General features: G+C 39.3%; 1 protein-coding gene across 1 annotated transcript in view; it reads right to left on the bottom strand.

Annotated features, from left to right (window-relative positions):
* CPQ (carboxypeptidase Q) overlaps positions 1 to 19,761 on the bottom strand; it is a 147,623-nt gene that overhangs the window by 555 nt on the left and 127,307 nt on the right. The window lies entirely within an intron of this gene.

Below are 19,761 nucleotides of genomic sequence, written 5' to 3' on the forward strand. Positions count from 1 at the left end.
ACTTGAATCTGTTCCTTGGCTGTTAATGATTAAAGCCACATGCAACTGTATAAAACTCATAATACATTTGAAATAAAATAACTGTACAGAGCTGTGCCATGTGCAGTTTGTAGGTTTTAGGTTAATTGACTTGTGTGAGCATGAGGCAGCAAAAATTCACACTGGGGAAAAGCCAAGCTTCCCCTGGGAGTTTCGTTTCCTCAGCAACAGTATGCATCCATTTTCTTCTGAAACTAACAGAGTTCAAGCAGGAAAATCCCGACAGTAACTCCACAGCAGAACTTCCCCTCTTCTCCACTGATGAGTTACAACTGATTTATGAATCCTTTCCTTGCTGTTACTTGTGTTGGGGAACACTTTGGAATTAGCTTCTGCTTTTGAGCCCCAATACATCACAAGGATGTGCTGTTTCAGAACAAGTTTCCAGATAATCTGGGGTATCCCAGGTAGCCCAAGACTACGTTCCTCTCACAGTCAGGAGTCCTCATCAGCTGGGGCAGAGGAAGTTGAGTGAAATCACAATTCTTCCCATTCAGGAACAACTGATTCCCTCTGGGAGCACCTGGGCAGAGAAAGGACTACTTTTCTCCAAGCCAGGTGGGTTCAGGGAGCACAAATAGTGCTTGCAAGGCATCACTCAAGGCAGACCAAAGCCAAGATGAGCTGGAGAAGCTATCACCTGACTAGGAGCTGCAGCAGAGATGCCAGCAGAGGATTATTACCCTGGCTATTCTCTGCTCCAGTACCCACTGACCCTCTCTAACCCCCCATTCCCTTGAATTTCCTTCTTTCCCAGTTCATTACCTCTGCCTCTCCTCAATTTTGTCAGCCTCCTTCAGCTTTGTTGCAATGTCAACAACCATTCCACCATTAATAGAATTTCACATCAAATTTTAAGTAAATTTGGTATTTTCCCCCACCACACTCAGTCACTGCTTGCAATTCCTTTGCACTGATTCCTTTGTCCTGCTCCCTGACCAGGGCTAGGAGGTGCACAGATCCCAGGGAAGGACTCAGCACAAGACCCACTCCTTTCTTGGTTTACAAACCCAGAGAACTGTGTGAATTCACAAGTAAGAGCTATGGGCTCCAGGTAGAAACACAGACTGAGGATACTCCTTCCATACCAAGTAAGAAGGAAAAAAACCCAGGACTGTTTGACTATAAAGATGAAGTACATAAATTATTGATATATTTATTTACATGCAGTGGAAATCAGTATCAGATGAGGAACTCTTTGATAAACTCATGTGTGCTTGCAAGACTTACTGTTACGATTTTTCTTGGCTTTCCTGAGATGCCTGAAGCCTTTGAAGAGAATGAAAGCAAAATTTCCCACAGCATAACTGTACATTCCTGTAATACATATTTTTTGATCACCAAACAATCATTCAAAGAGCTCTCCCTGTGGGTAACAGGCAGGTTTCTCTTGCTGTAATGGGGACTGACTTGGATGGCTCAGTTCACTGCTGTTTTAGAGAGAAGGAAAGTTAATGCATTTTAATTCCACCTAAGGTGAAGATCCCTTCACAAGAAGGATGATAAGCAGAAAGACCAAATGCTACAGCATAAGGTTATACAGTATTGTGATTGATTTTATTTTAAGAAGCTCTTCTTCATTTTAACTGACATCTTTGTTCCTGACTTGAAGTATTGCAATCCAACACAAGTCACTGGGTAGGTTACAGGTGCTGAATTATGTTCTAATAATTTTAGCATTAAATTTATGTCAAGTCACAGTCACTTTTAAAATTTTCTTCTAAATCCTTTTAAATATATGCAATCATAAAAGGATTGAACAACAGTAAATTCTTTAACCAATGGACTTCTGCACTACAGACACATTACAAGTTAAGCTGTTGAGGCAACCCCATTACTGTTTTTGAACACTTCTGTAAGACTCAAGGCAAAAATTGCCCAGATTTTGTCATAGAAATTTCACTAATCAGAGTAACTATGGATTTACAGAATAGCACTTTATTCCTGTGAGTGGAACAAAAACAAACACCCTTTGCTTTGTCATGTTTAACTCTCTGAAACACTGGAAAAGATTTTTTTTTCTCTGAATTGATTTTATAAATCAGAAAATTACTGACTTTGACATCAAGCAATTACTGTGCAAGAAAATCAAAAGGTTCTCAAATTGGCCATGCAGTCTCTGTCATGTTGTGGGTTAGCATGGAAACCAGTGACCCGCTAACATCTTGAGAGACTAAGGAAAAACCCTAAGAAAATCGTTTTATCCTCTGTAATTGGAAACTAAAGTGAAAATCCATGTTCATGGCTTTGAGTACAAGAAGAGTTTACACCCGAGGGCTTCACACAAACCTCTGGACATGAAGCACTCTGGGGCACAGATATGACTGAAAGCAATTTTCATTGCAAGCAAGTCTCCTGCTTCAAACTTGAGACTCCTCCATGCTGATGGCAGCTGCCTGCAGACATTTCTGCTGCCAGAGGTCACCAGGCTCAGTGAGACACTGACAAGTGCCCTTTCACCAGTAAATGCATCCATGAGACCAGCCCCTGCAGATGACCATGAAGAGGGAAATTCTGCAGGGTCCTGTAGACTGCAGTCATGTTGGGTTACCTCAATAAAGTCCATAGGGACCTTCAGCCTCTTTTCTAAAAATCTAACAGAGGAAGCAATGCTGTGAGCACAAATTTTGTTGTTGTTGTTGTTGTTGTTTTGTTGTTGTTGTTATGCAACATTTGTCTCAGGAACAACAGTCAATAACAAATGGGGGCTTATTTTTACCAAGTTAGGAGTAAAGTAGCAGAGAGGAAGAGCCATGGCTCACAGACCTATAAATTATTCACCTATGTCCATGCTAGCCACCTAGAAAGGGAATGGCAAACAGCCTTGAAAGAGCCCATAAGTTTTACTTAAGTACTTAAAACCCCTCAGTTGGGTGGTGTTATGAAGGTGTGTACCACATATCTAATTCTGATTTCCAGGTGGAACCAATACTTGAACAGAAAACCAAGAGATGGGCTAGGTGCTAAGCTGTCACATTTCATGCACTTTGCTCTTTTTCCTGCATTTGCAGAGCAGCCATAAAGAAAAAAAGGTGATGTCTGCCAAAGAACCCTCTTTAATTGTCTTTTTCCAGTCTGTTCACTTTTACAGCGATGCAAGTCACATGAGGAACACTGCAGACCAAAAATGAGATCAGTGAGAAAGTGCTTCTAGCTGGATATAATAGGTGCTGTGGCAAGAAAAGAGGGAATGTTGAAAACTGCTGTCAAAAATGCCATATGTATTACCTGAGTGCATCAAAAGTACTGGAAATTAAAAACTGAAGAAAAAAAAATTTACAGCTTCAATAAAATAATACAAAGACAATTCATAGCACCATTAGAAGGTGACAGAAAACCCTCTTTAGCACAGTTTAGTTACCTAATTTAATGCATGTTACTGCATCAGCAGCTATCTAGTGTCACTGGTGATCCCCCAGGGTCAAACACTAGCACAAGTTGCCCAGAGAGGCTGTAGAGCTTCCATCCTTTGAGATATTCAGAGCCTGACAGAATATGGTCCTCAGCAACCTGGTGCAGCTGACCCTGCTTAAGCAGGAGAGTTGGACTAGGTGAGCTCAAGGGGTGCCTGCCAAACTCAGCCATCCTGTGCCACTCTAATCCATGGTGCCTTGGGTCTTTCAGACATCTCTTAGAATTCACACAACATTAAAAAAAAATTCTTCAATTCAAGCTCACTCCTGTCTTGAACTCATTTTACAATTCTCTGCATAACCAGCTATGTCATACTTGTTTTGATGCACTGCATAAGGCAGGTAAAAGCAGCTGCTTTGGTAATTCATACTGACCATGTATTTTTAGTAATCAGCTATGATTACTAAATGAACTTGATGAAAATATACACACATTGAGGAATTCTGAAAAGCACTGTATCCCTTTCTAGCTTCTGATCTTAGCATGAAATGCCCAATGCAAGCACTCATTACCTTGAGTGATAAGGATATTATTTCCTTGCAATGTGTTCATATCAAACACCAATTCTTCACACATTAATAAACTGACAAAGGTCTTACTGCCAGCCTAAGAAGATGAGATGCTGCTATTGATGTAAAAGGATGCGTGAACCACAAAATGAATGATGGGCATGTCAATGATGACCACTGCTTCTTGTCACACTCTATAAGGCACTACTGCCTTCATAAGCACTGCTGTCACAAGTCAAAACTAGAATGAAACTCTATTGCCAGATATTTGAGCATTCAAATTACTGTCATTTGTGAAAAAAAAAAAGGACTGGAAAAGCAGATAATGATTATCAGAATGATTACAATGGCAGTTTTCATAAAACTGTGTTCCATAAAACACAGATATCTTCAAGGGAGAAAGCATGCAAAGTATGCAGTAACTTCAGAGTAATTTAACATCTTAAAACATTTTGCATACCTCCTAACAGCAAAGTTGGAAATGCCTTAACAAGGCATAATTTGATCAATGTTTCCAAAAGTTTACAAACAGAAAGGGGTTATAACATGGGCTTTGCTTGCATCTTCCAAGTACCTGTTTGAGCTTCACCTTCGTGTCAAGACAAACCCACATGTTCTCAAAGGTATTGATTGCTTCTAGTAAGATGTCAAGATATCAGATGCCTGATCTGAAACCTTATTTTTATTTCTGCAGTGATTTCCCTGGCTATAAAAGACAGATTCTTTTTATTCCATCTATTAAATACTGATTTTGTTTCCTGCTTTTTCTTTAAGAAACAGGGAAAATGCTTTTACTTAATTTTCAAGTTTATTCTAATCTCAGACCTTTTTCATGCCAATGACACTATTCAGGAATGTACTAAAAGTCTATAATGCCTTAAAAATAAGGCAAATCCATGATGAAATACACATCTTTTTCTTTTACATCAAGTACTCAAAAATAATGAGATAAGAGGCAAAGGGACATATCACAATCTCCTATGCAGTTAAAAACTGGTATGTACCAGGAAAGAATAAACACAGAAGTTAAGGGCATTCTATTCCTCACACACAGTAATAGAATCAATAGCCTCCCTTCTCATAGCTGGAGCATTTCTGTCTCACACATTTTGAAAGGTCAAAACTTCAGGGCAGAAGTAAGAAGACACATGGTTTTTCCTTCAAAGGAGATGTGCCAAAGACCTACAAAAGGAAAAACTGATGAAAGAAAGAAACAGGAACACAATTTCTTATTTTATTTTTGTTTTGTGCCTTTCTAAAGCCCAACAGGTCACAAATCTCAAGTGGCTAAGGAGTAACTCTGCTGCAATGGTAGCTGTGGCTGGAATGCTGCATAGGTACCTCAACATCTTTTTTGCAGCAAGCCCTGTAGAGTGCTTGACTGCTTGTTTTAGGTGTTGGACAGATGTTTTGTGTGCTGTCCCTGCCTAACCTCAGTCTGCAGAACCACTACTGTAATGAAAACCCAATTACTGTGGGCATCTCTTGCATGTATTTTGGTGGTCATATGAACCTCTTCCTTTGTGGGATAACCTGTAGCTGACAGCTGGCTTTAATGCCATTTATTTCATTATCCATTTTCCAAGTAAGCAGAGGCAATGGAGAATGCTAATGCTGTTTAGTGGGGCACTGACAGCATTAGTTTTCTTGCCACTTAGTCTCAAATGATGAAATTACAGGCTAAGTTGCTCAAGTTTCATGGCTACTGACACTGAAATAGTTTCCAGTACAGAGCTTATAAATGACATCAGAAGCCCTGCTGGTTCACCTCCTGAGTCACTCTCTCAAAAGTCTTTAAAATTCATGATTCAAACAACAAGACAGAGGGAAAGCTTTCAGGAGGTTGTTTCAGTGACTAATTAAATGAGACTATAGCATAAGGGAGACAATATGAAGTTTGCATTACTTCTTGTTTTGCTTAATGCATTTCAGAATGAGTCCTGTGGATACACTAAACGGACTAAATTACAGCTCAGGATTATCACAGTTCCTTTTGCAATGCATTAACCTTTCACTTATTGCATCAGAAGACCAGTGACAGCAGGGGATCCAACCTAAACTTGCATGAAATGCTGTGAAATGAGGTGCCAGGGAAGGAAGCAGTTCTACTTCATAGAGCACAGGCTGACTAGAGTCTAAAATAATAGCCCTTGACTGGGAAAAACTCCACAAAACCCCAGATAAACCTTCAACAGTAAAAAGCACTGGAAGTTCTTCCTCCATTCATCCAACCTCTGTCTTAAATTGTCAAGGTTCTTTTTTTAATAAAAAAGAGAAAAGGGTAAGTCTCCCTAGCTGGTGCTGCCTGAACATGACTCACTTGCAGGTTCACTCTCTGGGATGGATAGATCCTCCACAGGCCCACTCATCACTCATTTCTGAACCTGTTTACAGTTCTGCCCACAGCTCCCTGTGCCTGAGCATTTCCTGTGGGCTCAGAACAGTTGAGCTGTAGGAGCAGCACCCTCCATTTTTTCATTCAGGTTCCTACCACTGGTGGCTTAATAAAGTTTAATCGCACCTAACTCAGCGGCTTTTCCCCAAGCTGAATAATCCTCCTCTTGCAGAAACTATTCAGTATCTCTTCAGGCTTCTGGTGATTCTTCTTCTCCCTTTCCTAAGGGAAAGGGAGTTTCACCCAATGTGTTTCACTGTTCCTGAGATGAGAAGCCCAGTACTGCCTGCAAACATCAGCACGTGAATGGACTTGTGATGTGACTACAGCATGATCTCCTCTCTGCTTTTTCTCCCTTCCTTCCTTCCTCAGCTGCATGAAACAGTGTTTTTTACCTTCCCTGGATATTGACTTGACAATTTCACACAATTATCCATAGTGATTGCCCAGATCATTCTTCTTGAAGATAACATGCATCCTGTTGCTCTGTATCCATAGTTCCTATACTGCATCACTCCGCATTTATTGACACAAAAATGTCACTTCTTGTTGTATTCTTTATATATTTTCTTTTATAAGATTACTGTCACATTCTCACAGTCAGCTTTAGTTGTGATATCAAATATTTGAAGCAAACTTTGCCAACTTGCTATCCTTGCTCTTCACTCCCTTTGCAGCTAACATGGAGTTTTGTGAACATCCAAAGTGACAAAAAAAAAAGGTGACTGGGCAGCCTAATAAACACTTTCTCCCTTAAGAAGACTGACAATTTATTTCTACCTTTTTAAAATCAGGGATTTACCACAAAGGAGGAAAATACGTCTCACCTCACAGTACCTTCTTCCTCTATAGTCTTTGATCCAGGGGCTTTTGAAGACTCAGCTATACTTCAGTGACCAGATCCAGCTACAGAAATGGTTACAAACTCTTCTGAAAATGCCTTGCTAGACTGGTGAGGCATGACTTCCTTCTTCCAAGGCAACATGGACTCTTGAATTACTTTTGTATTTTGTGTTCTGGCTCTGTGACCACCCTAGCTAACTAAAACACAGATCCCTGTTTAGGGGATTCCCTACTTACAGCATATAAATTTAGAAGGATTCTGTACCTGTATTATATGCCTGTTTATGTTTGTAGATATTGTGTATATTTTAATATAATTTACTGAATTTGTGATTTCTTTAAAATTATGTATATACCTACATATGTTATGCAGAGACTACTTAAAAAGTTAAAAGTTGTAAAAGTGATTATTTGATTTATAAATCCCTTATCTTTTGCATTCTCTTTTAGACACTGTAAGTGGAATGAAAGTCATTGCAAAATCAGCAGTTTCTCTAATTTAGAATTCTTTTTCATGTGTTTGTTTATGTCTCAGCTCAGTAAAGCAGTTAAATATTGAGCATGTGATTTATTTTAATGCCATTAAGCTTTAAATGTCACACAAAAGGGTCAAGTGAATACTGGGACCCATTTGAACCATCTTTTCCTGACCAAATGCATTTCTGTGTTTCTATACTCTCTGTATAACTGCACCATGTAGCTGACATTATAAGGTTGCTTAGAAACCCAAACTATTGAAGTGCTTTCTTCAATGTTCTCTGCTAGCCAAAGAGCTTCCTGCTAATACCCAGGGCTAGACCCTTGCTCCACCCTGCTCCAACAACTTCCAAAATCACTCCAGAAATGTTGTGGAAAGAGACACCCCCTAGACTGTTTAGAAGTCACATGTGGGGAGAGAGAAATATGAAAATGACCCATTTGTTAAGATTCTGAGTAGCATTTCTATTTGCAGTAATTGTCTGCATTAATTTGCATTTTCAATCCATTCAAGAAGCTTCCTTGTATTTTACAAGAAATAGAGCTATTTCCTAAGCCAAACTCACAAACCAGTTTAAAGCAAGCCTTTAGGCCTGCTTTTCTAGAGGATGCTGAAGACAGAGAGGAAACACACAGGTTCTCATTTGCTGTAGCCTTCCCTCCTCGAAACGATCACAGCTGGATGTTTAATCACAAAGTTCCTGCAGGAGCCTTCCCACCAAGTAGTCCACTACTGGAAATGCCAATGGTCATAGGACCCAACTAAGCAGAGCTCCCTTCTGCCCAGATGGTGGTGAAAGAGTCAGTTAATGAGCATTCTGGTGCTTAACTAGTTATGAAAAAAAAATCCCAAAACACCAAACCAGTCACCCAATTAAAGTAAAACACATCCTAAGCACACTTCAAGTCTGTTGTATTTTATATCACAGAAATCAAAACTGCATTTATTCAACCACACCCACAAGATGAGCATGGTTTTACTGTCTCTATTTTTGCATCCCACTGAGACTATCAAACTCCTCAAGTTCATGGTGGATTTTAGATGTAGGACCATTATACAAAGCTGAAAGAATATACTATGCCTACAACAATAAAATATTATTTAAAATATCTGTGTTTACTTGAGTAATTCATACCTGAGTTTTGAACCAGTAAGTTATTTCATAACACGTTAGATGCTCCAGATATTGTTGATGAATTATCTTTTGCATTTGATCTCCAAAACAGTGTATATTTAACTAGTTCATTAGTAACAGAAATGTTGAGAAGTTCTTGAAACAAAGTTCAAAGTTTATTGCAAGGTTCAGGACTATTCAAATGTGGGAATTTTCAGTCTTTAGGGTTGGGGTTCTGAGAGCCACAAAGCCTACAGGTGCAGGGACACTTTCTGGGGTTGCAAAAGGCATGTGAAATGGAGCATAGCACTGCACCAATACTGCTCCCTTCACACTTTTCTCAGCTGGCCCACCCATAGTGCAGAGCACCTCAGCTGCAAGCCACCACTGGGACTAGGGTTCAGAGAACCCCAAAACCTTTCTGCTCTAGTCTAAAATCTTGTTATCCAATGGGTGATGAACACAAAGTAGCAGGAATGAATATTTATTCAATTTTTTTAAGCAACAGATTGCATATCTATGCCAGCAAAACTACAAAAGAAAACACACTTAAAAAAAAGAAATATAAAAATAATTAAGGTACAGTGAAGACACCTGCTGCAACATTGTTCTTCCCAATCTCAGAATCTCTCCATTTTAATGTTCCATGAAATTACATGGGGCTTCATTAGGGAAAGAAAGGGGAAATTAAAGAATTTCTGTCCTTTAAAGTAAGGAAGTAGAGAAATTCCTCACACCTAATCTGACTTGGCAGTGTATCACCACTTGTACGTGGGCTCTGGCTAATCCACAGAGCAGAACTAATCCTAGAAGAAGACAAAGCAAATAAAGCAATGACCCTAACTAGCACAACTCTTCCAGCCTGTAAATTTGAGTTGCTGTGATAGCTATTGTGCCACAGACCAAACACGCTTGTCATAATGCTAATATATTAAGAGAAAAAAAAAAGCATATAAGCTCAGGAAGAACACTAAGAGAAGCTGACAATTATTTCAAGTTGAAAGTTTCACCTGTTTGCTTTCACTGAAAGATCATCAGTCACTTCAGTAAGTGCAAATAGCATTTGCACAGGCTTATTGCATTCTATGCTTTACTATGCTGTTTTCTTATGAAGTTGGGCTTTACTTTGGTTTTGTTCAAATTAAACCTATAAGGTTGAATGCCTCATTTAAAACATGGAAAGCAAGGACTGACTGGTCAAAGTGTTTGGAAACAGAACAAGGCATTAGTGAGTCCAGCTGCCATGAGTGACAAGCTGCTGAGTACAGCTTTGAAAATCCTCCTCCAGAATCAATATGATTATTTCCATCACAATCATAATTTTGTAGAAAACAAGGACCATTGTATTTTTTCTCCATTTGTTAATAAAAACCTGCAAAAAGGCCTATTTAATATTATATACTTTTACAGAAATTTTTACTCCAAAAGACACCATGTTTTACATATAATCAACAAATGCAGATAATTTGATAACAGTAACCAAACTCTACATGCTAAAAAGAAAATACACCTCTATTAGTTTAAATGCTACCCACCATCCTTCTGATATATTGTGTCCATACTAAAACTAAAAGCAATATTACAGCTGTATAAATGGAAGTAATTTCAATTTGGATTTAGTTAAAGAAATCAAGCACAAGCACACTCTTCTAAACTTGTTTATGTTGCCACATTCAGATACCACCTACAGACTAATGCAAAGGGGCAAAAAGACCCAGTGATGATGATGGTTAGCAGCCCAAAGCAAGATTATTATCAAATTATTAGAATTATTTTAATTGAGAGAAGCTAGAATTCAATACATTCATTTAAAAACCCCCTTAATCTCTGCATTGCTATGCTTGCCTTCCACAGGAGAAAGACATGCTCCCCAAATGCAAGTTTTCATCACCAGAATACTATTAGACCATTAGTTCCTTTCAAATACATAAACTGAAGGCTCTTTTTACAGAGTAGATACATAAAAATAAATATTAACAACTATATACATATATATCCACCAAGCTACACATAATTAAAAACCTTTCAGGAGCCAAATGCACACTTGCAAAACAGAATGGCATGCTATAGATTCAAAGGACTGCAACAAATACTCAGTAAAACTGGGATTATAAGCCTTACCTAAAAATAAGCTGAATGAAAATTTTTTACACTCTGGCCAATATTTATTTTACATTGACATCCTCCCTTTACTTTTACATCCTCACTTTAAAACTAACAGGCATCTGATAGTAAAAAAAAAAAAAAAAAAGATGATTTTTCTTGCTTTAAGGCCCATCATTGCAAAATAATTGTGCATGCTTATTGGCTGAATAGTTTCCATTTCCCACTCCTAAAAGAGAAAGACAAAAAGAAGAAAAACTGGTAGGTCTCATTATTCCTGGGTAGTCTAACCTTAGCCTTAGCTATTATCAGATTCGTCAGAAAAGGCAAAGAAAAAGCACAACCTTTTTGGAAATGCAGCCACTGAAGTTAGAAAGCGTTGAGTGAAGAAAAGAATATTTCCCCTGTCACATATTCATTTCAGGGTCAAAAAGCACACAAGTGAGATTTTAAATAAGTAAGTCATTCCAGGTAAGTACAGTCAAGCTGTTTCCAGGCTGACAGCCTGCCATTACATCCCACCACTGCCAGCAGGGCTCACTGCTGTGGCTCCAGAGGTGGCTCTAGGTTTGGAAAAATAGGGTGTAGTAGAGAAGACAACAATAACCACTTAATAATTAGATTCTTGTGCTGTGTATCGAGAGCCCAAGGCTTTTGTGGAATTAGATGAGGCACGCAGAGTGTCTTTACCACTGTCTATTTTAGTAAATGGAGTGGCCAAACATTCACTCCTTGAAACAGTAGAAGAGCAAGCACACTTTCCCCTATCTCAACGAATTTAAAACACAATGCAAATCAAAAGAAAAAGTAAATCATCTGAAAAAAAGCAGAAAAAGGAAAGGAATAATGCTATTCCTGATGGGGACATGTATTCAACACTTACAATTTTTTTTTTTCTGCAGAAACGATGCTGTACACCTAAAACTGGGGGGAAGATGTTTTTGCTCAGGTAAATGTAATGAGGGCTGGAGCCAAGGGCCAAACCACAACTCACAGAGCTCAGGGAGGTGAAACCAAAATTGATCTAGCTGGGGAGGATTTACACAAGGCATGGGCAAAGCAGTGGTCCTACCCATTCCCACAGATGCAGGAGAGCTGGCTCAGGAGGCAGGAGCTCTTATACCTGTTAAATTATGACAGTGTTTCTTAGCTCTCTCTTAGCTCAGGCTCCAGAAACCACAGGCAGTCCCTTCCCTCTTGCTCTCTAATTAGAAACCTGAAGTCACTGCTTGGGCTAAGGGATAATGAAATTGTCATTGGGTTGAGTATACTGAGTGAAAAAGTTTTTAAACAGAGATAATGCTCTCAAAAGCAGAGGACTATGTCTCAAAAACATTATACCCTTAACAAATTTCCTGGCAGCTGTTTGTCTGACCGAAAGAGAGAAGCTGCATGGAAAAGATACAGAAAGCAAATGACATTTTTAACTGTGTGATGATCCCTTCTTCCCCTCAAGCATCCTGAAGTAAAAGACATAAATGCTGAGCACTTGGAGGCTTCAACAGCATCCAATACTTGTGCTTTTAATGATGACTGCACAAGAACATCTGCCCTAAAATCTAGCTGGCAGTGTTGGTGGACAAGAAAAGTACCCACAGTAATTAGGAACTCTAGGAAGAAGCAGGCAGACTAATTAAGTTTTCTCAATGCTTCCCATTTAGCATATCTTAGGGATTTAAAATTAAAGATGTGTATAATTTGGGCTGTTTTCAAGACTGAGATGTTTAAAACTCGTTGATTAGTTTTAGCTGCACAATGAAATCTGTCTCTAAGCTGAACTCAGAAGGGCTAAAATTGTTCAGGCCAAGAAAACAAGCTGCTGCAGTAGGATGTTGAAGCCCTGAGAGGATCAGCCTGTGATCCTCACACTGCAACTCAGCAAGAGACTCAGAGCTGCCCTGTCCAACCCCATCTCTTTCATGTTTTTGGTGGTTCCAAGCTCAAGAGAAATGGTAGCTGGAGCACTAATACCAATTTCAAGGCTGGCAGTGGCAATTCTGTGCAAATATCTTAGGAACCTCCCAGTCCTTCTGCATGGCGAAAAAAACCCACCTCAAAAACAAATCAAGGTTTTGCCAAAACAAGGGATTTTGGCTGTTAGTGATCATCTATTTCTGCAACCTTTGAAATTGACAGCAAAATGAGGGTCCAGCACTGACTGTGCGAGTGCACAGAGCACCCACAAGACTGTGCCTCTTTCTCCAGTGGCTGCTATGGATGCAAGGACCTGGTCAGGCTGCAAGATGCACCAACCAATGCCTGAGTGCAATAAAAATCACCATCACAACTGCCCAGCCTTCAGCAGTATTCTGTTGTAGCACACACAACAGCCCTTAATTCTGCTCTGCAATATAAATGAAAACACAACTGGTTAACAACTTTTATTATTTTTTAAAGTATGTTTCAAACCCATATAGCTTATTTCAGAGTCTCTGTAATTTGGAAATGAAGGGCTGCTGCTGCAATGTATTATCTGCCCATAGATTCAGTTAGCACTTTTAAAGCACAGAACAGAAATAATGCACCAGGAGTTAGTAACAGTAACTGATATCATTAACACTTCCTGCTTGTCTCTGGCTTAAATCTGAAAACCAACTAAAAGATGCTTTTGTTTAAGAGTAGTTATCCTAGAAAGCTGAAAGTCCAAGACCTTCCACAGCTCTATGCCTGTCACTTCACTTTCCCTCTTATCCTTTTCCTTTCCCATCTGCCATACACTACTACCCTTTCTGCTTGAGCCAAGCAGGAAGCTGCAGGTGCCTCTCTGCAGCATGAGAACATTGGATTAACATTATACAAAGGCTCAAATGAAAGACTTCATCATAACTAATTAATTTTAACTAACTCACAGAACATTCCTGTATCTAAAAGGGTACTGACTGTAACATCTATTGTCAGCCTGGCTACCCAGATTACTCAACAGTGCTTAGTCTCTCAGCAGACTAGCACTACACAGAACAGAAAACCAGATGAACTGGGCAAAACCTCAAAGATTCAGTCAGCCTATTTCCCCCTCTCTGGTAGAAGCCAATGTTTACAGAAAAAATGGGAGAAAGGGGTCTCGTCCTTCAGCACACCTGTCCAGCCATCAACAGATTAAGGACTTTCTGATAGGAGCTTGCCTTCATATCTCTGTGGTGGACAGCCTTTGCCAGACCTTTCTCCTGTGCAGTATTCCATCCTTGTTAAACATGTGTTTGATCTTGCTCTTCAAAACATCTTGTGATGCTGATATCTCCATTCAGCTATATCCTGTCCAGGGAAGTGTGTCTTAAAGCTGGTTACTGCTGATGCTGTGATCCTCTGGTTACATTACAAAAGGTGAATAGTTACTCTCTATCATATAACAGTGCTGCTTACATATATCTCTCATATAGTTTTCTTTTTTTTTTCCCCCAGAGATTATAATCATTTAGTTGGTGGATTTTACCTTAAATTAAATGGTCAATCTGATAAAACCTGGAACTAGCCTGGTTCCTGTCTGCATCAAAGTCCAGGCAGCAGCTTGTACAAGATAAAGATGGGTTTCCTTTGATTAAACTAATAATTTGTAACCCGTATTATCTTGTTGCAGTGATACATGATGCAAAAACTGCAGCTTCCTGGAATCCATAGGAGAGGCAGACCATGAAAAGCAGAAGTAGGAAACACTGGGCTTTCCATTTTGTAGCAAATGACACAACTCTCCTTTTCTCTTTCCCAACTCAAATGAAAAAAGGCACACAAAACTTTTCTCATAAAGTAAAATAAACCAGCAAAAACAAATACTCAAATCGTGTATTTTCTTGACTCAATACTTACATGAAATCAAATCTTAAAAAATTAATATTTATCATCACTCTATATTTTATCTAAATGCTTATTCTTAGTGAAATATTCACAATTCTGTTATTCTCTATTCTAATTTCATCAAAATAGATCTTGTTTATATAAATGAACACATCTCAGTATCTTTTTTCTGGAACAAAAAAGCTAATCTACTGAGAAAAACTACTTCTGAAATGCATTCTATCTATGAAGAAGCCCCAAAACACACACCTAGGATCAATGCCTTTAATGTCAGGCACCAAAGCACTGTGATCTCCAGATGTTACTAGAATATAGGATGGTCCAGAACCTTGGTGTACATAACAGCTCCCTTTGAACTAACTTTCTGATCCTATAAAATATGTATAAAAGTTCAAAGTTATGTTAATCACTAAGGACACCAGAAGTGAAAAAGGAAATTATGTATACTGCAAGGTATGAAAAATATACTCAGAGAGTAAAAAACTGAAGGATCTTTAGATTGGGACATCATATGGATCTGAGACTATTTTCTATTTTCATTATAGACCAATGCAATGGAGTAGAGTCTTCCTACACTATGAGATGGCACTAATCAGGGACATATGGCAGGGGCACTGAGAGCATGATGAGAATTTGTTAAGTAATGTTCACCAATGAGATACTTGAAAAGACAATGCAGGATAATGATCAAGAGGTGCAAGCATTAACTGCTTCGCCAAGGAAGGAAAAAATCAACTTCACATAAAAACCTGCTGCAAGTGGAAAGAAGTAACCATGTCTTTAGGTTCACAATGAAAAGAAATGAGAGTTAAAGCTCTAAAATTGTAGCAGGAATAGGGTAGATAGGAGAAAAACCTTAAGCACTAAGAATAGCACTGGGACAGGCCATCTGGTCTATAATGTTTCCATTATAGTAAGTCTTTAAGTTCAGTTTAAACAAATGTGAAAGAAATGACAGGGACATTGGCAAGAACATGCTGGAATCAAGAATATTTAGAGATTCTCTAGAAACCTCCTTGTCAGTTCTGTGGTCCTTTGAAATCTCATCTGTTTTTGTGGCTTTCTGAAATAGCTGCTGAACAGATTAGAGATCCTCTTTTTCTGGCAATTGGCTTGACCCATGGCTCCAGCCAAGTTTGGCCTGTGAGGCAGAGGGAAATTCAGGATCACTATTCCAAGTGAATCCTGCAAATAGCAAGTAGACACCAAATTTCTGGAGTAACCTTGTTCTATTTCATGAATAAGAGCTTTACATCAGAAAAATGTCCCACTCCTAAATACTTCACATGAACTGCAATCCATATGTGCGTGAAAAACAGTGCTAGAAGTTATTCCTCTAGGAGTTACGCATTTAAGGAATGTAAGGCAAAAAAAATCTTGAAAATCACTTCTGTGACTTCATTAGTGATAGCTTTGTTTTTTGTTTCTTCACATGTCTCTGATCAGAGATGGACAATTGAGCACTGTCCTTTCTCAGCCATCAACTCCCATCAACTCCTGTCGTGCTTTGGTTGTTGTTGCTATGGGCTTGGATTTGGGGGGAAACAGGCAGGCAATCAAGACAACCCTTGTTTAGGTAAAACCACCTTGCTTTAGAATTCTTTATAATAAACTTTGTCCTCAGAGAATTTACGTTTTTCTGTCTCCTATCTCTAATTAACAACTCTAAGTTGTTTTCAGTATCTTTCATGAGGTGAGGTGCTTGTGCGTATCCCCAAAGTAATTTGGGATAGCTTCAAAATGCCAATGCTCTAAACTCCCATGTCTTACTTGTAGGACAGAGTATCTACCCATTGAGAAATCAAGCTGCTCAACTTCTTTCTCCTCCACAATGCCACATTAATGGTGTTCAACTGCTTCCAATTTTAAATCCATAATCATTTTCTAACACACGGATTGTCCCAACTGACAACAAGTGGATAACCAAGTCCACTGACAACAAACTTGTGCTCCTAGTAGGAGATGAGGTTGTACATTTTTAGGAGTCTGGAGAGCAGAGTCTGAAAATCCCTAGCTTTCTTTACTTCAGCTTTCTTTAAAAACAACAGCAACAACTACAAAAATTCTTCCATCTCAGAAGGTCACTGCTTGTGTTTAACATAATTGATAGAACTAAACAGTAAAAGGAAAAGTGCCTATCTTCCTTGGTTGATTTCCAAGGCCCCACATGGCAATTGAGACAGAGCTCTGTCATGGGCACTGAAAACAGCTGAGAGCTGTGAACAGTCTGGCCCTGATGTTTAAGTAAATCTTAATTAGGTTTTCTGCCTCTTTGGATGGGGAATTCCAATAAACTGCTTCTCCTGTTGAGATGCATGCTTTGTCCTTGCAGAGAGATTTGTTTATGTTTATGCCACTAAAATACATATATAGGAAGGTTATGCTTCCATCTAGGCTGCTCTTTTCTTGACACTCTACAACATTTGCTCAGGTGAAGCTCTTATGCTAAATAGCTGCAAGGTCTGATGAACCCAGCAGAAGATGAACCAGCTTAATTAGGAAGGTAATGATGACTCTTTCCTCTTTATTGCACCTTATAGACAGAAGGTAACTTACAAGCAGCGCTTGGGTAGCTGTTACCATTAGGGAAACTGAGGAACTATAAATTGTTCAGTGATTATGGCAGATGATGTCAGAGACAGAACAGTAACTCTGTACCTTCTCTCCTATGCAGCCCATGATCTTTTCTTGAAGATTTGCCAATACAAAATACAAATGCATATTCAGTTTCTTTCACACTTTAGTATTTTTCTGTGGTCTGAATTGACCATGGACTGAAATTGTTACATTAAAACACATATAATATCACTGGAAAGGGATTTATGGGAAAAATAAATTGGTATTCAATAAATTCTGCTCCTCAGAAATTCAATTACACTGTAGGCCCAGCCTGTAGAATGAGTTTTGAAGACAAACACTTAGAAAGGTTCCAATTCTGTGGTTTATAAATGTTAACAATGTCCTGGAAAGGCTGCCACTGGAATAATTTTGAACCTGCTCTTTTGAAGAAGATGCCTTTATAAATTATTTTTGAGCTTTGTACTCATTCAGTTTGGACTACTATCAAAAGCATTCTTCAAAGACCTCAGACATTTACACCTATAATGTCACCTGCAAATGAAAGTGTGTTGTGTTTGCTGCTTCAGGAAGGAACAAGTTTTCTGATTAATATCTAAGACTGTCACTAAAAAGTATTCAGATCCTGGATCAAAATCATGCTTGATTCAAATCTCCAGTGTGCTCTGCACAGTCAGCTGAGATGTTTCTACAGCCTCCTTTCTATGTAAAACTTATGGAACTTTGGTGAGAAAACTGCTGTTGAAGTGCTATATTATTTGCTATATTAGCTATAATAAGCAATGAAAGAATATCAAGAAAGTAATTTCTGTAGCTTAAAATTAAAAACTCTCAGATCTCCACATGGCAGCAGAATTGGAAAGACAGGGGAAGAGGTACTGCTCATGGTATAGGAAAATGAAGTTAGGGATTACTTAGCCAAATAGGGCAAATAAAAATCAGTGTTGCTGGATGCATTGCTTGGGGGAGCTGGCCAATGCCACTGGGAAGTTGCTACCTATCATCTAGGAAAAGTTGTGGCTATTAGGGAAAGACCCCAATGATTGAAAAAAGGCAAATGTTATGCCTGTAGTAAAATCGAAAGCAGCAGGATCCAGAAGCTTGTCTAGAGGCAGCCACGAAGCTGAATGGAGGGATGGAGCACCTCTCCTACAAGGAAAGGCTGAAAGATTTGGATTGTTCAGCCTGGAAAAGGGGAATCGTTGGGGTGACATAATTGCGGCCTTCCAGTACCTGAAGGTAGCCTACAAGAAAGATGGAGTGGTACTTTCTACTAGAGCATGTAGTGACAGGAAAAGGGGGAACAGATTCAAACTGAAATAGAGTAAGTTTAGATTACATGTTAGGAAGAAATTCTTTTTGCTCTGAGGGTTGTGAGGCACTGGCACAGGCTGCCCAGAGAAGTTGTGGATGTCCCCATCCCTTGAAGTGTTCAAGGGCTCTGAGCACCCTGACCTAGTGAGAAGTGTCCCTGACCATGACGCAAGGGTTGAAACTTGATGATCTTTAAGATCCCCTTCCACACAAACTATTCTATAATCCTGTGATGATTCTATGAACTATAAACTAGAAAAACTCAGTCCCCAGGAAAACTATGGACTGGAGGAGTGGAATAAAAGTGGGTGGAAAACAGCCTGGATGGCTGGGCCCAAAGGGTTGCCATCAACAGTTTGAGGTGGCTGGTTATGAGCAGTGTGATGTGCAAGGGTCCCTGCCAGGTCAGCACCTTTGCATCCTCAGCAATGATCCAGATGACAGGGGTGGCCTGTGTCTTCCTAAAATCTGTGAAAGGAGCAGCTCTGTATGCTGGAAGGCAGAGTTGCTGCTCAGAGAGCTCAAAATCCAGAAGTGGCCTGACATGCACTTCAGAAAACTCATCAAAGACAAAACCAAACCTGTATTAACCCATGGCCACAGAACTGGTGAGAGGTGCACCAGCAGTTCTGCAGAACAGGAGCTGCTGTGCAAGAGGCACCATCAAAATCTTGTGGCAATGAGGTAAAGTAGGGGCCTCTTTGGAAATAGGGCAGCCAACAGGTCCAAGGAAGTGACATTTTCTAAATATTACACTATTTGTGACTCCAGAGCAAGAAAGGTGTGAACAAACTGGCCAGAGGAGACATAATCACCCTGGCTGGCTGATCAGCTTGTTCTCATAATTCTTTATCAATCCAGTATAGCAATTACATCAGCTGTGTTCTGCTCTAGTTTTAAACTTGACTCCAAACCAACGGAAACTCTAAATAGTTGAGGATGAAGCAAGCCCTGAAGAATCCTATTAGAAACACTCATCATATGACTTCATATAGGAAAGTACTTGGAGAGCTGCAAGCCAGACCTTAATACATTCAACCTCTGTCCCTCCCAACAAGAGTAGTATACATGTGGTCTTCCTGGAATGCTACTGAATGCTTTATTTTTATTCAGCTTTTAATACTGATGGCATAATAATTTGTTTTCCAGGAATGAAATCTATGAATCCACAGATAATTCTACTGTT

The sequence above is a fragment of the Molothrus aeneus genome, chromosome 1 (assembly GCF_037042795.1).
Source record: "Molothrus aeneus isolate 106 chromosome 1, BPBGC_Maene_1.0, whole genome shotgun sequence".
Taxonomy (NCBI): Eukaryota; Metazoa; Chordata; class Aves; order Passeriformes; family Icteridae; genus Molothrus; species Molothrus aeneus.